We start from the raw sequence: 20,217 nt of genomic DNA, 5'->3' as shown, positions 1-20,217 counted from the left end.
ACCTAATAGACCTAAGGTCGCGGAGTATTCCTCAATTATATATCTATCTACTCGCAGATACTTGAGCAACGGCTGTGAAGTAATCTCTACTCGGTCTTTCACTTTCCTGGTACTTATGAGTAAAGCTTCTGTTTTGTACTCCGCCATTTCCAGACTCACAGCAGAGAACCATTGGCGTAGACCATTTAAGCGCTCATTGGATTTATTTCTTAACTGTTTAGCCACTGCTACCAGCATGAGATCGTCCTGTTTAGTCTATTGTTTGCTGTCTTCTTAGTACACCGTCATACATGAGATTTCATAAGTGCGCCTAATACTAAGCTTTGGGGTCCTCCACTGGAGATAGTTTAGCTTTTAGTGCCTTCGTCCGTATCAAAAATCAGCCTCATGTTTTTAAAATAACTCGTTATAATATTTATAAGGTATTCAGGGCCACGTATTATATTTGATCCAGAGCTTCGATTAGGTGTGCACATTTTGTCGTATTGAACGCATTCTTGACATCCGGGTAATCAGGTTATAAAAACAGTTAGTCTATCTTAAATTTCTTCCTTAAATAATTATTTTTACTTTTCTACCTATAATTTAATCACTTTATTCTTCTCTTCTCTTACAGCTCCATAGTGGCCACAGAAGACGGTAGATAAAGAACTTCATTCAAGTCGTTTTATATATAGATATTGCATACATACGGTACATATGTATATGTATGTATGTGGATGAGATGTGCAATTCTTGGCCCTTAAACGCTCACAGTGCATTTTTGTGGCCGCCGGTGTTTTGAAAATCTATGATAAATGCAATTTGCCAGCGCGAAATGTGTGAATTGGCAACCGCAAAGTGAAAAAGTTCGCAATAAAATTGCCTCGCAAAGGCAAGAAAGTGCTTGTGGTGGCTGCAATTTGATTGCAACTACACTTGCAACAAGGCAGTCATACACCAGTGAGCATTTTTTGGAGAACCGTGTCTAGTAATACAGGTTTTGTGTGAAAAATGTAAATAAGTATGTGCGAAAATATATACAAAAAGCAAAAGAAAAAAGAAAAAGGCATTTAATTGCAGTGCGCATGTGTTGAGCTCATATAAAGTTGCAAAATGCATATGATTAAAAAATCAAAATGACATTGTTGACGCGTGAAGTTTGTAGAGGAAAATAAGAAAACGCAACAACAAAAGTGTAATAAAGCAAAGCAATAAGCAAAGAACATTAATTTCTCAATCATAATTTTCAAAAGTTGTGCAATAAAAATATGAGCGCATTTTCACAGAGAAGCTTTAACGTGCGATATTACGAGTGCCACCTCTTTTAAGGTGTACTGCGAAGATTCAAAGTTTTAGACGCACCGATAGGTAAGTAAAATACTATATATATTCTTTCTAATATCGTTTGGTATCGAACGGCTCGGAGAGGCGCTTTCCGATTTTGACGGAGCCTTTGATATTGCTTAACGTCAGTTTACACCGCCGTATTAGTTTTGGAGGTTAAAGCCATGTGTAAAATTTCACCCAACTGTGGAAAGTCTCTGAGCGCCGTTCACTTGAGAGTGGCCAGAAACGATTCCTTTACTTATGGCTCAAGTAGCTCACGACCTCTGGTCTTACACCAAGTATCTTCTAGGTAACCAAGAGACATTCATTTGAATTAGCTAATACTATCTCAGATGTCGAAGGAATGCCTGATCACAGCTGTGACTCAAATGCTGCCAATAATTCGACTGCTTGTGCTTCCGAGTGAGTACCAGGTACATAGGTAGGTAGGTAGGAGTGCAGCCCTATCGGGCTCAATTAGCACTTGATGTGCCATTTTGATGCACTGTTCGTAGAACCTCCTGTATTTGCTATTACGTTTCACCTTCTCTTTCAAACCATTTTGAGGTTTCGATGAAACTACTTATGTCCTATATGCTTTTAGTGGAAATCCACTCAAGGTTTGGTGTTAGATGGATTCCAAGTGTTCGCAGAGAAAGTGGAAGATTATTTCCTTGTTTCCTGCTACTCCGCAGCCAGGGCAGATGTCGTTGTAGGGCATACCCCGGATGCGTGTTCCCCAAATGGCCAGTGCCCTGTTGTGGTAGCTGTTACTCTGTAAATACTTTTCCTTGACCTATTTAATAAGTCGTTGGTTCTTTTCCTGTCATATGTTGGCCATAATTGTTTAGTTATGACGCATTTTGTAATGTTCTTCCACCTATTATTTGCAACTTGTTGAAATTGTCTATTGATCTCTCCTTTGATTGATCCTAGCGGACTTGGTATTATCTCCGCCTCGGATTCGTTGAGGAAAGCTCCTGCCTTTGCCAACTCGTTTCGTTCGTTGCTTTTTCGTTACCGAAAATGTTCCTGTGGCCGGGAACCCAGATCAAGTTTAGTTGGAGCTTGTCTTTTATTGAGCTTAGTGCTCTCTTGCAGTTGTGTACTATGCTGGAGTTTGTCATGGGTGAAGACAAGGCCAGGAGCGCCGCCTGGCTATCCGTAAATATAGTTGCTTTATTTATATTCACGCGGTTTTCTAATAGAGCTTCGCAGGCTTTTTCTATGCCTAATACTTCTGCTTGGAAGATGCTAGCCGAGTTTTGTAGACGTATAGAAAGAGATATGCCAAGATCAGCGGAGAATACCCCCGTGCCTACTCCGCAGTCCATTTTGGACCCGTCGGTATAGACTGAGATAGTATTCTCCTCTTCTATTGAATCTCTTCTCCATTCTCGTCTAGATGGTATCCTCACCTGGAAGTGTCTATTGAAGTCCAGCTTTGGGAGAATGTAGTCTGATTTATTAATGGTGAGTGAGTACCAACTAAGCATAACAAATTTTTTGAATTCTTTCGAGCCGAAATTTATTTTATATACGAACCGATCTTCAAGTGAACCGTATAGGCATTCAAACTAGTCCAAGATAAAATGCTTAAGGCAACCCGTGGAATGAGTTGAACTGAATATCAGATTGCTATTGATTAAGTTCAGTCATTACCTCAAGCTTTGGATCACACTATTTAAATGCTGTTCTTTGTGAAGCCATAAAATAAAACTCCCGTAATCAGATCATATATGAAAGTCGACAAAACCACTTGAGGTTTATATAAATCAGCTTAGAGGTTTTATTTCTTTTCCCACCAGCTCATTATGTCTAAAAGTGTGAGCTCCATGGTTTTGGAGTCAATTCCCCATAAGTTGCTTCTGTCTTAATCTCGCGACGGCCGAACAATGAAGAAGAAAGTGTTGAGTTATTTCTACCTTAACTTCATCCAGATAGTTTCCAGTACTGTGCCCAAGAAATACACACTCTTAACACAAGAACACCTTTGGAGCAAAGACCAGTTAGAAGCGCTACAACTAGGGAAAGCCTACCGACCGAAGAGCTCTTTAAACTCTTTTACTAGTAGCCCAGCGCTGGTTTAATGGCAGTTGATGAAATTCTCAGCGGTATGGTGGAAAAACTCCTAAACTAAGGAAAACCTAATCGTACTGAAGGCGGCAAACTCTTTAAACTCACTAACTAATTCGCCAATGCTAGTTAAGCTCCCTCGAAGCGCATGTATCCAGTAGTAAAATACAAGAAGAGTCTAGTGCCTCGACGCGTTCCTATTATATTAATTTCTTAGCTCGTCAGCTCTGCTGTTAACCGCAATTTCATTGTGATCTGGCAGTCATAGAATGTATTAATCCAAAGTAAATGTTGTTGCTGTTGTAGCGGAAGAAAACATTCTTAAAGTAATTTCGAGGAATGAAGCCGAGTTGACAGTCCTTGGCGGGATAAAAATACAGGTCCGTTCCGGTTACTTAGACCTGACTGGCGTTGGAGCGGTAGTAAAGTAAGTTAAGGTTAGGCATACCTTAACTAGCAATGAATGCACGGTTAGTGAGCTCAAAGATAGTCACTTCACAAAAGGAGGCATAAATCTACTGTTACATTAAAGGCAGCAACCCGGTTGAACTCCGCAGTAACACAAAACTCGTTTCTTTGTTTTTTTTTTACGAAATTCTTCTTCTTCGCTTAAATTTTTACGGCTCTATCGCTGGCTCCAACTCTCTGTAGTGGTCCCAATTTATTTTTACTAATATCTAAAGCTTCCAATAATTATTTTATATTTGCGGATATTAGATAGAATCGTTTTTGTTGGGTAGTACCTTGGAATGTTTTGATTTCTTCGCGCGCAGTCCGACAGGTATCACAAGAAGCCTGTTTTTCTCCAAACCAAAGTCGAAGCCTTCCTGGATAAGTAGCCCAATATTTAAATCCCCGATTTAGTATATAGAAAAAGTATTAAAAATTATATAATAAATAAATAAAAAAAAAACTTAACATGGCCCATGAGGGGATCGAACCCGCGACCTTCGCGTTATTAGCACGACGCTCTAACCAACTGAGCTAATGGGCCAGTGCGCTTTTATAGGACAATTATCGCACTTGACTGAGCGCTACAATGTTTGAAAATAGTTTATATCACAAAAATAGGCTTTTAATTTAAGTATATTGTAGGAAGCACTAGGACGTGAGGGTTAATGTAATTCCCCTTTGCATTAATTATAAATTTTATTCGAATTGATGAAAAAAGCGTATGCTGATTACTAAATGACGCGCCAAAGCCAACTCGCCAACTCGGCTGCTAAATTGATGTAATAAGTCCGTAGAATTACTGTAATCCATGCAAATTTTTTCTACGGAAAAGTTAGCTGAGCGATTAAGTAAGAGTAAAAACACCAGCTAGAAAATTTTAACCAAAAACTTGGGCAAAAGAAAGGTCTGTATGCGTTTTGCTCCATATATCGATTACATAAGGGCAATGAAGTGAAAAAGTTGTTGATGAAAAAACAAATTTCTCTTCTCCACCACCACCCTCCGTATTCGCTTGATTTATAACCATTGGACTATTTTATATTTCCAAAACTGAAAACCAAATTGAAAGTGGCATTTTACGTTGATATTCCAGGCATTCATCAAGCAGCCATAACCGAGGTACCGAATAGCCTTACTATTTTTAGGACTCACATTAATGCAATGTGTTAAAATTACTCCTAAAAGGGATAAAAATATTTAATTGCGCCCAACGTGGGGCTCGAACCCACGACCCTGAGATTAAGAGTCTCATGCTCTACCGACTGAGCTAGCCGGGCTGTTGTGAGTATGGCAGCCAAAGTTCCATTTGTTTCCGTAAACATGATTACAGTATAAAACTACTCAAAATGAGTCACTTTGATAAAAATAGAGCTCATTGTGATACGAGTGAATATAATTAGTGTAGCGAGGGAGGACTTTTCAGCTTCAATTCTACTATTACCTGTACAGTGAAATTTGCCATAAGTGGACACTGGCAGGACCAGCCTTTCTCTTAATAGAGTTGTTCGTTTAACAGAGCTTTTATTGTATAAGAAAATTTATATTGGCATTTGTACGGCAAGTGAAGAAGCTTGGTATAACCCTGTACTAAATGCAATGAAAATCCATTTTTGGACTTGAGCCAGCTGCAGTTAGCGGAGAAAAAAAGAAAGAGATATGTTCCTTTTTATTGAAAGTGTAAGTAGGGAAAAAGTTTTCTTCACTTCATGCAATCAAAAAGGGTCGCTATTTGTCTACTAATCCGGCATTATTAGTATGAAATATAGACCCTACACCTTTATTTCGACAGTTTCACTACTTGGAATGCAGTTCATTTGACAGAAAATTACATTAGTTCGTCAACCGCGCTATAAGTCCCTCATTATTCGCGTTCTGCTATATGGTGTGGAAAAGTTCTGCGGAAAATTTATGGTCCTTTGCGCATTGGCAACGCTAAATATCGCATTCGATGGAACGAAGAGCTGTATGAGTTATGCGACGACATTGACATACATAGTTCAGTGAATCAAGAGACAGCGACTTCGTTGACTAGGCCATGATGTTCGTATGGATGAAAAAACTCAAGCTCTGAAAGTACTCGATGCAGTACTCGCCGGGGGAAGCAGAAGAAGATCAAGACCTCCATTCCGTTAAAGAGACCAGGTGGAGAGAGACCGTCTACACTTGGAACAGCCAATTGGCGCCAAACAGCGAAAAGGAAGAACGACTGGCTCATAAAACAATACTCCTGGGGTATAAAAGAGGTGTCTTTAAACAACTTCTCCCTTTTCTATGCAGATATTTGGCAAATACAACTCAGAGCGCTATGTTTTCGGATCGTTATAACTTATAACTTTATGAGACTATGTGAAACCCCCCTAATTATTTATTATATTTAGAATCTATTGCAATATTAATCACCATTACTTTTGATCCTTTTTTTATGATTTACTTGTGATTTGTTTATCACATAAAAATACTAATTTGCGCCCAACGTGGGGCTCGAACCCACGACCCTGAGATTAAGAGTCTCATGCTCTACCGACTGAGCTAGCCGGGCTGATAAAATACCGTTATTCAGTTTGTCAATGATAAATAGCTGAAAGTTATAAGATAAAATATTTATTCTTAAATTATATCATTATATTCACCGAAGAAGCGTATTTTCAAGTAGATAGATAGAGATATAATTTAGTTGAGGTTTGCGACCTAAGGCCTAAAGTCTATTGTGTCCTCTCCTCTGTGACAAACATTTTCACAAAAGCCCAGCACTTGAATGAAATCCAGAAACTTGATGTGATCCGTAGCCAAATATATGGGTACACGGATCTTGAAACTACGTCTACAGATGCACGAGAGTTTCCAGTTCCATATCGCTAAGCCGGCAGTTTGATCAAGTTGCCATACTCACGTTGTAGAGGAGTTTCTTAAGCAATGCCAGTGTAGAATGCGACTAGTAGACGGAATATGTCTCTGAGTAGGATAATCGTGTCTTCACTGTCCACTCTTTCCTCCGAGCGGAGCAGCTCCTTAACGGTATGGAACCACACCGCAATACAGGCGTTTGGTTCCATCAGCCTAGAAGCCGCAGCAGGGCGAACGAGTTCGTCGGCCAGCTCATTGCCGGTTACCACTTTATGCATGGCACGCAGATCAGGTGTACACGGTTGTAAACCGAAAGACTATTCAGCTGTTTTATGCGCTCCTAAACCAAGAGCGATTCGATTTCAAAGGCTGAAATCGCTTTTTGTGACAGCACTACGGCTGAGTATGGCTTATCGCTGCGATGGTTGAGATAAATTTCTACACATTAACTTGTAGCAAAGACCTCTGCTTCAAATATGATTGGAAAACAGCTCGTGGTTCCGTCCGTTGGGCGGTCCTGCAATACCTACACCAATACCTCCGATATTTTCGAGCCTGCAGTGTACAATTGAATTGTGCTGCGACTCAGCAGTAGATCCAGCGTGGAATTATATCCAGTTCGTCTTATTGCCGAGGGTAACTTTAAACTTCTTTGGAAAGTTTACACTTTTTGTAACGCCGTCTCTTGGAAGAAAGCCCAGTTGTGCATCTTCAAATAAGGCCTTCATTTGTTGAGACGATACTCATATAGCCTTTCCTTTTCCACATCCCTCTGCCACCGTAAGTAGCATGATATGCTTCGCTGTCTAATTCATGAATATATGGAGGGCTGTGAGCTCCAGCATGTTTTTTTTATATTCAAGTTAAAGAAATGTTTAATGAAAGTTCTGAGAGAATTGCTGATAGCTCGGACTGCTGATTAAGTTTACTTCTTGGGTTTAAAGACGAATGTTCGTCTCAGTCTGTCAGTGGTAAAAAATCTGATTTGTACCTTTTAATGCAGATTGAGACAGTGTGTCTGTTTCGGTTAGTTTCGGTTATTCCTACAGTGGCTGGCGGAATTTTATGATAGGTTTCAAGGCTACTAATGTCAACAAATCAAATTTATTGCTAAATGAATACACACAACATGCATTCTTACACATTCCTGTAATGCCTTCTGCACAATCTGACACTTTGACTTTGCTTACAAGCACTTCGTTCGTTTAGAAAATGAAAATTGACAACGTCTCAGAGCATTCCAACCAATGTTTCCAAGTCACTTGCTTTCGCGTATGTAATGTGGCGCCAGTTTTTAATGTAACGCTTGTTGACACCATTTGTCATTTGACATTGACATTTGTTGTGTGTATATTTTCAATGTTCGCATTATGAAGTATAAGTTATATATCGATTTATATGGATTTAAGGCGAAAATTGTTCCATAAATCTTTAGGATGGGAATGTTAACTACTATAATCGGCATATTATCTGAAAAATCATATAGAGTACAGCTATTTCTTCATCTGCTTCCACTAGCAGCCGTCTTACGAAGGTCATGACTTCTGCTGCGGTGGTTAAGGAGGCGATGTCTAGGATCTCTATTGCGGCTTCCGTTTTTAGTTCGCTTACTAAAGCTATACAAAGTAGATTGCTCTGAAGCGCATTTTGGAGCTATGTTTTCAGGTTTTCTTCTTTCATCAGTTCGTTGAGCGGGGCGTCTGAGTTTGTTTTCCGTATTGCCGGACTTCCTTTTACCTTGTCTTGGTCCGCCATGACGTGTTGTCGTATTTTTTTGCAGCAACTCGGCATAACTGCGACCTTCTGTCCGTTTCATTAGTGCTGCTTTTGGCCGTATTCTGGTTCGGTTTGCTCGTTTTTGCATTTTAAGCTAGTCACCTTCTTGTCCATCTAGTGTTGTCTTGGGTGTGGTCTGCGCTTTTATCTCATTTTGCCTGCTGTTTAATTCCCCTTATTCGACATTGTATTTCCAGGTCCTCGCACCCTTTCTCTGATTCTTCTTCTACTGGACCTGGTGCAGTCCACTTAGGATGTGCATCAGCTCAGGAACTAGCAAAAGGATGTACTTGCGTTCGCGTGTTCTATATACCTTTCTGCCTTTATCCAGTTCCGGCGAAGGCTACCGATGATATCGAAGATCTAACTCAGATAACCCATACCTAACTTCGGTTATGTTTTTCTGCATTAGCAACCGCTGGTCCAAGCAAAGGGGAAGCAATTTCATGCAAACAGCGTGGATTGTGCTTTCGTTTGAAGTCAAACGGAAGATCAGTCGGAATCATTGGTATTCGAGGAATACATACATTTTCACTTGCGTACTTTCCGCTAATAATGATTGCCTCAATCAAATTCGGCATAAGTCTTTTTACCGAAAGTCGAGTACCGTTGTAAAGTCGCGATGGATTCAAATTACGCAATATCACAATAACTGTACCAACTTTGAGTTGCAAGTTATGTGGTGGAAATCCTGGTAACTCCAGAGAGTTCAAAAACTCTGTTGGATAATTTACTACATCATCGGGATTTGTTATGGAATCAACGGATTTGTATGTCACCAAATCGCCAGCAATTTTTGATTGAATGGTGAAATTCAGTGCGTGTACATCATTATTCTTTTCGGCAGGCATAATTCTGATAATTCTCACTAATGTTTAGGAAAACATTTTCAATAAGAGCTAATTGAGAGTCTACAAATCGGCAAAAGTCGTTGGTAAGAGTAATTAATCCAGATGTCGCATCAACTGGGACTTTTCCATTTCCAACAGCTAACAATTGCACTTTGATCATTTTGAAGTTGAACTCTCATATTAGTGGTTAGCGATAAAGTTTTTACGTTATTCCATAAAGGTGATGCCTTTAGGCAAGCATTCAATTCATCTGCGGGCGTTCCACGGGGAATTACTGGCAACGTCTGCCTGAAATCGCCTGCCAACAATACCATCAAGCCGCCAAAGATGTTGTTATTTCTCCGAAGATCCTTCAGTGTGAAGTTATTTGCTTCAAGTGATTTCTTATGTACCATTGTGCACAAATGCCAAACAATGAGCTTGCATTGCATCATTAATTTTCCCATTGCACTGGTTCGGGAAATATTGCATGTTGGAGTATCAATTGTGTTTAAATTGAGTGGCAACTTAAGCGCAGAATGTGCAGTAAGACCGCCATCTAGAAGGGTCGCCGCAATTCTTCGCTGCGGCTTGAATCTCCATCTATCGTATAAAAACGGTGTCCCGGAGCGGTCTTTTGCGCTTGGTGACAGCCAGAAGTCACACGACGCCAGATCAGGTGAATACGGTGGTTGCGGACTTGGAACTCACTATTCTCACATTTTTTTTTAGACATAGCCTCATCACCAAAGGCTTCCTGCACCATTCTCAACGTATCCGCAGCAGAAAATTTATTCTGCAAACAAAATTTAATGCAAATTCTTTGCTCAACAAATGTCGACATCGCAAAAAACGAAAAACTCACTTTTAGCAGCTCACAAAACGACACGTATCTCAAACACTAATGAATATTTTGACATGAAATTTGACAGAAATGTGACTGACAGTACTACCAACCTAAAAAAAAAATAATTCTCCAAATCCTTCGACGCGCGCAGTTTAAATTCAAATGTCACCTTATTTTTTGGGCACAGTAGTATGTCGTCTTTGTATTTGTTCCATAACTGAATTGGTTGTGAAGGAAAACACGTGGTGATTATAATTGCGAACAGCGTTCGTATTTCGTACGCATTTGATGAAACAACTGAATCCGAAAGTGTTAAATCCCATTGAGAATCGTTCTCCAGCAAACCTAATATTTGACATGCTTCTCGATATGTTTGGCATTGGTGACCATTCACAGTTTTCAAATGCGCAAATGATTTTGGAACACCTGTGGCTAATCTGGAACTGGGGTACCTTGTATGCGACGTTGGAATTTCTTTGTTGATTGATTCCAAGTGTAATACTTGGCCATTTTGACGTACATCAGCGTCGCTGCGAATGGATCTGCTTCACACATTGCAGCTGATCCACCATCGACGAAATGAATTATGTATATTTGCAGAAATTGATGCGGTTCATCTGGTGTTGGCACCATTGAACCATGCAAATGATATATTTGTCCTTATATCTGTAATTGCAAACCATCATTTGTTGAAGAATACGGTGTAACTTCTGATCGGGTGATGGTGTAGTGTGTGTTGTATATGTAGTTCTTATGTGTTGCAATTCATTGTGTTGGTGTGAGTGATCGCCGACCTTGAAAGTCGCCATGAAGCCGCCTTCTCGAATGATATTAGCTCCAAAGGAAGTCATGCGAAAGCAGTTATTGTATTCAAGGATGTGTTGAAGAAAATGGCTAGAATCGGGATCACTTCCATCAAACAATGGTTTCAGTGGCTGTGGTGGTGTAAGTAATGAATCCAGTTTGACTTTTCCACTTGCGCAGCACAATCCAGCCGTTTCTCTTTTGAACTTTAGCGCATTGCAATATCGGCATATAGTCGTCATTGGTCCAATATCTAAATTTTCATCATCACTGTAGTTCGCAGTGGGTTCGCAGTCTTCGTGTCCTCACGCGTTGTCTCAATCGGGCTTTTCTCTTATTATATTTTGTCTTTCTTCGCACGTCGTCCTCTAGGCATTTTGGACAATGGACAGAGTGGTGAATTTAACCTCAAATGCGCGAACCACATAATTTACACAGTTCAACTTACCACCTTAAAGACAAATGCCTGCAGTTGAAATTAAATAAAAATTTGCACAATACACGTGATTGATTTGATGGTTTCCAATTGAAATGTTAGGAAACGAATAACTTATTTTTTTTTTTAAATTTTTTTTCACAATTTCACAGCGAACACAATACCGGTTTGTCACATGAAATTAACTGAACAGAGAACAATGAGTAGCTGTCAAACAATGTATCACGCACCGGCGCCATCTACTTAAAATATTGGTTTGTAGTACATGCTATGTATCAGAGATGGCGCTATATGTAAAAAAAAAGATTTTCCTTTTCTGTTGAAATTTTTCTTAATTTTCTTTGCTATAAACCTCACGGAGCCCGAGACCTTTCCAACGAATGCAAAACCGTGGAAATCGGTTCATGCGTTCTGGAGTTATAGCGTCAGGAAGGAAAACCCGACTTATTTTTATATAGTAGAAGAAGACTAGAGGACCTGTCCACGCTTCACTGTGGCTGATACATAGATAATACTACTACTACCATCTATATGATTTCTATTAGTTGGATTATAACTATTAGTTAATAAGATATAGCATTTTGTGAAGCAGTTTGTGTTATTTTACAAAAAAATGGATCATATAGTAGCATTTCGTGTGTTAATAAAGCATTGCTTTCTGGGGAATATACTGTTGAATTTGGGCGTTGAAAAGATATTTGCTAAGCTGGAAACAGGCGAATTGAGCACCGAGGACAATGATGCTCTAAAGATTCGAAAGCTATGTGCAAAGTGGGTGCCTCGCAAGTTCATAATCCAATAAAAACAACGAATAACTGATTCTGAGAAGTATTTGAGCGCTCTTTAATCGTAATAAAACCGAATTTTTGCGTCGGTGTGTGACAATAGAAACATAGCTCCATCATTTGTCACTGGAGTTCAATCGACTGTCATTCTAGTGAACTGCACATGATAAACCGGTTCTCAGGCGTGGAAAGACGAAAAAGTCGGCTGGAAAGTTTATGACGTTAGTCTTTTTGTATGCATGTTGTATAATACATACTCAACGACTGATTACTGAGCCAGTTATAATCCTTTGCACTGCGTATTTGGTTGCAGTTCTTTTCTACTATTACAAATACTTAGCAATTGTATTATTTTTGAGGAAGAATCTGTTAAAAAAGTTACGCGGGTATTCAAATGATTCCTACAAACATGAATCTCGAACAAATGCTTATGATTTGAAATATAATTTTTGTATTTATGAGTTGTATTAAATTTTGACATAAAGAGATAAAAGGATCCTAAGTTATCCTTGTTCTAGTTCTAAGTTACTTCCCCACCAATTTTCAACCAAACCGGTTTAGCCGTTCTTCAGTTATAAATGGTGTAACAAACAACAACTTTCTTTTATACATATAGGTTTGCGCCCAACGTGGGGCTCAAGAACCCACGAACCTGAGATTAAGAGTCTCATGCTCTACCGACTGAGCTAGCCGCCCAGTTATTGACAATCTGTCAGAAAGCACATTTGTCGCTAGTAACAGTGAATACTTAAGAGTTGCTCTCTTTGCATTTTGCTTTTATATGTTGACTCTCATGCCAAAGCTCGAATCTTGTTGAGTGTCTTACAAACACGAGTATATACGATTAATAAATAGAAAATATTCAGTGGAGTATTGGCTACTAGGTCAAGTATCGCCTTTGTCACAAATCTTTTATGTGGCCCATTAGCTCAGTTGGTTAGAGCGTCGTGCTAATAACGCGAAGGTCGCGGGTTCGATCCCCTCATGGGCCAAGTCAACTATTTTGTTTAATTCAAAGATTGTACTAAATATTTTAAATGAGTTCAACATAGTCAAATCAAATACGGGGTTTATCTCAGTTAGTAATACGCTTAGTAGTTTCTCAGTTCTCTCCAAGAAGCTGCTTTTTTTTCGGTACCAACAATGTTGGACCACTATAGCATGTAGCTGTTATACCAACTGAACGATCGAAATCAAGTTCTTGTATGGAAAACTTTTTTATCTGATGAGACATCTTCACGAACCCTACAACCTCCGAAGAAATTGTTCAGATCAGTTCACTAAAACATATAGCTGCCATACAAACTGATCGCAAAAATACAAGGCTTGTAGGGAAAACTTTTTCATTAGACGACATATGTATTATCACGAAATTTGGCTTAAATTATTTTGCAAAGCAAGTCTACAATCTCTGAATACATTGTTAAGATCGGACAACTATAGCATATGACTATCTACAAACTGAACGATCAAAATCAATTTCTTCTTTGTAAAAGACACGACTTTAATCTCCGAATATATTCTCAACGTCAGATGTCTATATCTTATAGCTGAGATATCAAACCGTATAATCAAACTCAAGGCTTTGTATGGAAACCTACTTTATTTGTAAAGGGCATCACAGCTTCGGTGCAGCCGCAGTTAACGTCATTTCCTTTAATTTTTTTTTTTTTATTTTGATTAACGAAAATTTTCATTGCTTTTAGAAAACAATGAAATTTTGAAAATTTCGAATTGGTTCTATATTGTTTTGAGTTGAATGCCTTTATAATCATAATCATCACATTTGTATGTCATTGCATTATTGCTTAGCAAATTTTCAAATGAGCAATCAATTCGAAACAAATTAATGCGATTAAAAACTATTGTAATTTAGTGTTGCGCATTTTTTCCTTTTTTTGTTTTTGTACATTAATTTCATTCAACCCTATGTGCAGTATAAGTTTTAACTCGCTCTGGTTGGTATTGTCATCACTTATTGCTTTTATTGCCGTGTATTTGTTGATTATGCGAGGCGAATGGCTGAACTTAACCCAGTGGTACACATATACATATATATACATATATTAGGATGTTATTATACTCTCGCAACAAAGTTGCTAAGGAGAGTACTATAGTTTTGTTCACATAACGGTTGTTTGTAAGTCCTAAAACCAAAAGAGTCAGATATAGGGTTATATATACCAAAGTGATCAGGGTGACGAGTAGAGTTGAAATCCGGATGTCTGTCTGTCCGTCCGTCCGTCTGTCTGTCCGTCCGTACAAGCTGTAACTTGAGTAAGCTGATGAAACTTGGTATACGTATTTCTTGGCTCCATAAGAAGGTTAAGTTCGAAAATGGGCAAAATCGGCCTACTGCCACGCCCACAAAATGGCGGAACCCGAAAACCTATAAAGTGTCATAACTAAGCCATAAATAAAGATATTAAAGTGAAATTTGGCACAAAGAATCGCATTAAGGAGGGGCATATTTGGACGTAATTTTTTTTGGAAAAGTGGGCGTGGCCCCGCCCCCTACTAAGTTTTTTGTACATATCTCGGAAACTACTATAGCTATGTCAACCAAACTCTACAGAGTCGTTTTCTTCAGGCATTTCCATATACAGTTCAAAAATGGAAGAAATCGGATAGTAACCACGCCCACCTCCCATACAAAGGTTATGTTGAAAATCACTAAAAGTGCGTTAACCGACTAACAAAAAACGTCAGAAACACTAAATTTTACGGAAGAAATGGCAGAAGGAAGCTGCACCCAGGTTTTTTTTTTAAATTGAAAATGGGCGTGGCGTCGCCCACTTATGGACCAAAAACCATATCTCAGGAACTACTATACCGATTTCAATATAATTCGGTATATAATATTTTCTTAACACCCTGATGACATGTAAGAAATATGGGTGAAATCGGTTCACAACCACGCCTTCTTCCAATATAACGCTATTTTGAATTCCATCTGATGCCTTCTCTGTATAATATACATTTGGAACCAATGATGAAAGCGGAATAAAACTTTACACAAATACGGTATTTGAAAAATATGTAAATGACGTATAATGAAATCTCGATTATCACTTTATCATGCGAGAGTATAAAATGTTTGGTGACACCCGAACTCAGCCCTTCCTTACTTGTTTAATACTTAGTACATTAATACTTCTCGATATGTTCGGCTTTTCAAGTAAGGCTTTATAGAATTTTCGTAGATGATATGTTATGAAAAATCTATGAAAATTCATACAGCCTTTCTTAAAAAGCCGAATATCTCGAGAACTATTAATGATAGCGATTTTGACCTCGGACCTTTTTTGTAGAAAATAAAATTTCCTACAAGTTTGTCATGTACATTTCTTATATAGCTCTTGTCATTTACGAGATATATACAAAAAAATGCGAATTTCGTGGAAAAATCAGGTTTAGAGCCACTTACTACCTCGCCGGTGTAAGTTTCGACTTTGTCGCACTGGGTGCTTTTGTAGAGTGTTCAATTCTGAGGAATATGTGTCTAAAGTCAAAGCGATGCCATAAAATGCCTCTGAACTATAGCAATTTAAAGATAAAAAATCACGATTGTCGTGTATTTTCAATGGCAAAATTGTACATGCCTTGGTCCAGTCCTTAATGTTAATATTAAGGGCTAAAATTTTCAGGGAATTTTTTATAGCATTTTTTCCTGCTAACCCGAATACTAATATTTCAAATAAGTAAACGATTGGCTTTCAGCTGACAAGAATACAAATAATACAATATATGAATACTTTTGAAAAAACAATTACTCTATAATTATTCACCATTAATTAGAAATGCAATGTGTCATAAGTGAATCAACTTCACATATATTATTTGTACATACGTAAATGTGTTTGAATATGCGCTCAGCGCACTTCGGTTGTTTGAACTGACGGATTGACACACCTAATCAAACGGACATCCATTCGCAACAAGTTTACAAAGTTCGAGTTCAATAAAAAATGCCATAATGAGTTGGTGATTTGCAAATCAAAATAAAGATGTGAAATCGATTATTTGATTTTTAATAAAAAAATTTGATTTTTTGCCCGGCAATTTAATTTATTAATTAAAAGGCATAGATGTAAATGAGTATATATATATATACAATACATAACTTTCTTACATATAATTGTGTGTGTGGTTGTAGACAATGTATTGAAACTTGAAAAAATCAAAATCCCGAGATCATCGACGAGAGAGTGAGGCAGGCACCAGTCGCCTTAGACTGTTAGAGAGACGCATCTGGGAATAGGTGAGTCTCTCAACAAAAGTGGTACGCTGGTACTATGAAACCGTAGTTAAGCTAATAATTTAATAATTTTATGAGTCTGCTGGAAAGCACTCGATGTACTAAGGAGAACACTGAAACACTGTAACGCAAAACTTTTTCCCGATGGTTCCTGCTCGCTCGCACATCTGCGAGGTATACATATGTGGGCGGGACAAAGCTATTTCACAGATTAATCGAAGTTAAGAGGGAGAGTAGATGGTGGAGTTTTCTGTCGGGAGCCCTCCATCGACACTAATTTCAGACTACCAAAACACTGTAGCGTTTTTCAAGCGCAGTGAGTGGAATGGGTACCCGGGCACAGCGGAATCGCCGAAAGCTATAAAGCCGATGAGCTTATTAGAGAGGGCACGCTTTACACAATTTCACCTGACTGTAAGCGAGTTGGTTTTTCGATGTTCTCTTGCGTTCAGGCATTGGATCTATAGACCTCTAGTGAGCTCAGCAAGAGCTGTTAACAACCAGAGCTTGTACGACTTCTACATCTTTCTGGCTCACAGTGAACCGTAACAGGTACTCCGAACTACTGGCTCTTAGCAGAATCAATCTCGCCATAATTGTAGATGTTCTGACTGGACACTGTCCAATAAGTTCACACGCGGTGTGGCTAAAAATGGCTATTAGTGGCACGCTCTTTGCCAAAACTATATGGAGGCGGCATCTTTTTGTCACTTTATCCTCTATTGCCCGACTTTTGCCAGACTGAGATTGAAATATCTCGGTAGACGCGCTTTTAGCGAACTCAGCGAAACTAAATCGACTAAGATCGCCTAGTTGATCATGTATATATTGTATGCGGTCTCCGAATATTCACATTACAACATATATTACTTAAGTTAGGCGAGATCTCGCTTGGGCTACTATATGCACCCTCTTGTGAAATCGTAAAATATAACTCTTGTACCCGATTTTATAGGCTAGCGGAGTTATCTGCAAGTGTGCGCTGCCAAGTGCTTAAGCCTTGATCTTGAAAACACGGCATGGTGTTTTAAAATGTTTCCAACTCGTCTTCTTCCATATAGTTTCTGCATCTGATATCAGATAAGTTTCTCAACCATGCTGTCAGGCACGCCGTTAGGATAACGGCCTGTCAGAAACCCCCCAACAACGGAGAGGCTACCTTACTGAGGGCAAAGAGGGTGCAAGATCTTTTACAATCGATATTGTGCTATGATCATCTTGTGACAGCCCGGAACCGCTGGTAACTCAGCGCTGGATAAGCTCCTGCGAAGCCTAGCTATCCAGAGTAGGACACACAAGAAGAGTTGAGCACCAACCCATTCCCATTTTACTATTAGCGGGGTTATGTCGCCTTTCTTAACCAGTTTTTATGCGTCGAACTTGGTGAAACAATCTATAAACAATATACCGATTAGAAAAAGACCTTAGGTTAGGTTATCCTCAATATCCGGCCGATACATATTCAGGTGAAGTATATTGCATTGCTTATGGCCAGCCGGCTAATGATTCTAGCCCATTGGAGTTAGACTCGTTGTCATTACGAGGATGTCAAACTTGAATTTGTAAAGCAACTCGGGATTCTTGAGGAATTAAACAAAACGTATTCATTATCTAGCAGAGAAGAATGAACCAAATGATCGACACAGTTCCAACAGCGAAATATACATATTCACCGATGGATCAAAGAATAAAATAAGAACAGCAGCAAGCTTCTTCTGCAGTAATCCAAACGCAAAGTGCAGCTTCAAACTAAATGACTACAGTCTGATAGTCTTTCAGGTCGAACTTGTGACATAACAGAAGGTGTCAAGTGGGCTTTTGATATAAACAGCAAGTCCATAAACATTCTAGTGGATAGCAAAGCGACAATTAAGGCCGTATCAGTAGCACCAATACGAAGTCTCATTGTGATGGTTTATGCAATCAGGCTATAATTAGACTCTTTTCCAATACGGTTAATGTCATCTGAGTACCCGGTCATAAAGGCATAGAAAAAAATTAAAAATCAAAGAATTAGCTCGCTCGGTCTTGTAAAGGAGGGTGAAAGCACAGTTCCCTTAAGCTGCCCCAGACCATTCAGGTCCGGCAAGAGTTGTTTGAAGCAGTGAAACATAGAGGAACAGCTCAGCTTTGGAAACACGATTAACTCGCACATATCCAAAGTTACTTTGGGGTAGTGTTGATGGTGAATAGAGTAAATAGCCTCTACTTATAGGTATAAATATTATATGGGCACCTAGCCTTAAGATTACACTTTCAGAAAATTGTAAATTAGATTCGGCGGAATGCAGATTTAGAGAGTCATGAGAGGTACAAGGTCTGTCACAAAAGAAACAGAACTTTTTAAATATAACTATTTCTGGTGGCGCCACCTATTGGTGGTATATGAAATAAAAAGTTTGATCTCTTGTTGACATTTCGTAAAAATTTTAAGACAATTGGATAACTACAATCGATGTTATCGATCAAAAAGTGACAGCAGCTTTTGGTCATCGATCGTAAAATGCAAAGAGCAAATATTAAATTTTGTTTGAAACTTGGGAAAACGTTTACTGAAACATTTCAAATGATGAAAAAAGTTTATGGTGATCAGTGCTTATCCCGTAGTAATGTGCATGAGTGGTTTAAGCGATTCCAAGAAGGTCGTGAGGACCTCTGTGACGATCAGAAGTTGGTCGTCTTCAGAAGTCAAAAATAAAGACAATGCTGATTTGTTTTTACGATTCCGATCGTATTGTACATCGAGAGTTCGTCCCAACTGGCCAAACGATTAATGCTGTGTTTTACCTTGGTGTTATGAAGCGTCTTTTGTCACGCATTCGTCGTGCTCGACCACAATACCGTGAGGCAGGGTCCTGGCGCCTGTTGCACGATAATGCGCCGTGTCATCGGTCGACGCTTGTCACTGATTTTTTGACAAAAAACTCTATATTAACCATTAATCACTCACCCTACTCATCTGATCTGGCACCCTGTGATTTTACCTATTTGGAAAACTTCATTTGCCCATGAAAGGACACTGGTTTCAGGACATTTCAGCTATCCAAAAGGCGACGACCGATATTCTCAAGAGCATTCCGAAAAATGACCTTAAACACTCATTTGAAATGCTAATTGACCGGGCTAAACGCTGTATCGAAGCACAAGGAAACTACTTTGAATAAAAAAATATAAGTTTTGAAATATATTAATTTTTTGTTGTTTTTTTTTTTAACAGTCCTGTTTCTTTTGCGATAGACCTTGTATATATATTTAAATAATTTAAAAATCGCTGGCTTGGAACCGGTTTTTGACTCATTTGTCTCTTAGCGAAATTGTTCAGAGTGATCCGTAGAACATTTCGGATTTCGACACGCTCTAATGTACACATATGTATGTACATATGTATATGTAAGTCCAATTGTGTATGTATATATGTATGTATGTAGATTGCTGGTAATGTCATTACAGCCAATTGATGAGTGATTAGCTAGCGTTGAACTTTTGATTACTTTATTAACAAACAATACAAAAGCGCTTTAGAAGTCAATGACTTTGAAGTGCTTTTAATAAACTAAAAGGAAAATAAAATTTGCTTACTTTGCGAAATATTTTGAAATCAGATAATAAGATTTCCAACAATTGCTTTAATTTATAATAAATAATGTGTTTTAATAGCGCTGAAGCTCGCTATTTTATTTTATTTATTTTAAATAATGTCTAATGTTTCATTATTTGCTGTTTAATATTTTAATTGGCGAGCTTCATTCGTACGGCTGCATTCAATGTCAACTGAGCACTTGAGCACAATTTGATTATAT

At 38.6% G+C, this 20,217-nt stretch overlaps 5 non-coding genes across 5 annotated transcripts; 1 reads left to right on the top strand and 4 right to left on the bottom strand.

Moving 5' to 3' along the window:
- Nucleotides 1-4,304: 4,304 nt before the first annotated feature.
- Trnai-aau (transfer RNA isoleucine (anticodon AAU)) lies at nt 4,305-4,378 on the bottom strand. Its single transcript has one exon. It is a non-coding gene; the product is annotated as a tRNA-Ile (tRNA).
- Nucleotides 4,379-5,041: 663 nt separating this feature from the next.
- Nucleotides 5,042-5,114, bottom strand: Trnak-cuu (transfer RNA lysine (anticodon CUU)). The gene has a single exon. It is a non-coding gene; the product is annotated as a tRNA-Lys (tRNA).
- Nucleotides 5,115-6,303: 1,189 nt separating this feature from the next.
- Nucleotides 6,304-6,376, bottom strand: Trnak-cuu (transfer RNA lysine (anticodon CUU)). The gene has a single exon. It is a non-coding gene; the product is annotated as a tRNA-Lys (tRNA).
- Nucleotides 6,377-12,780: 6,404 nt separating this feature from the next.
- Trnak-cuu (transfer RNA lysine (anticodon CUU)) lies at nt 12,781-12,855 on the bottom strand. The gene has a single exon. It is a non-coding gene; the product is annotated as a tRNA-Lys (tRNA).
- A 222-nt stretch (nt 12,856-13,077) lies between these two features.
- On the top strand, nt 13,078-13,151 carry Trnai-aau (transfer RNA isoleucine (anticodon AAU)). The gene has a single exon. It is a non-coding gene; the product is annotated as a tRNA-Ile (tRNA).
- The last annotated feature ends 7,066 nt before the right edge of the window (nt 13,152-20,217 follow it).

The sequence above is a fragment of the Bactrocera neohumeralis genome, chromosome 4, assembly GCF_024586455.1.
Source record: "Bactrocera neohumeralis isolate Rockhampton chromosome 4, APGP_CSIRO_Bneo_wtdbg2-racon-allhic-juicebox.fasta_v2, whole genome shotgun sequence".
In the NCBI taxonomy this organism is placed as follows: Eukaryota; Metazoa; Arthropoda; class Insecta; order Diptera; family Tephritidae; genus Bactrocera; species Bactrocera neohumeralis.
Note: the sequence above shows the minus strand (reverse complement) of the source record. Positions and strands in the feature narration are given on the sequence as shown.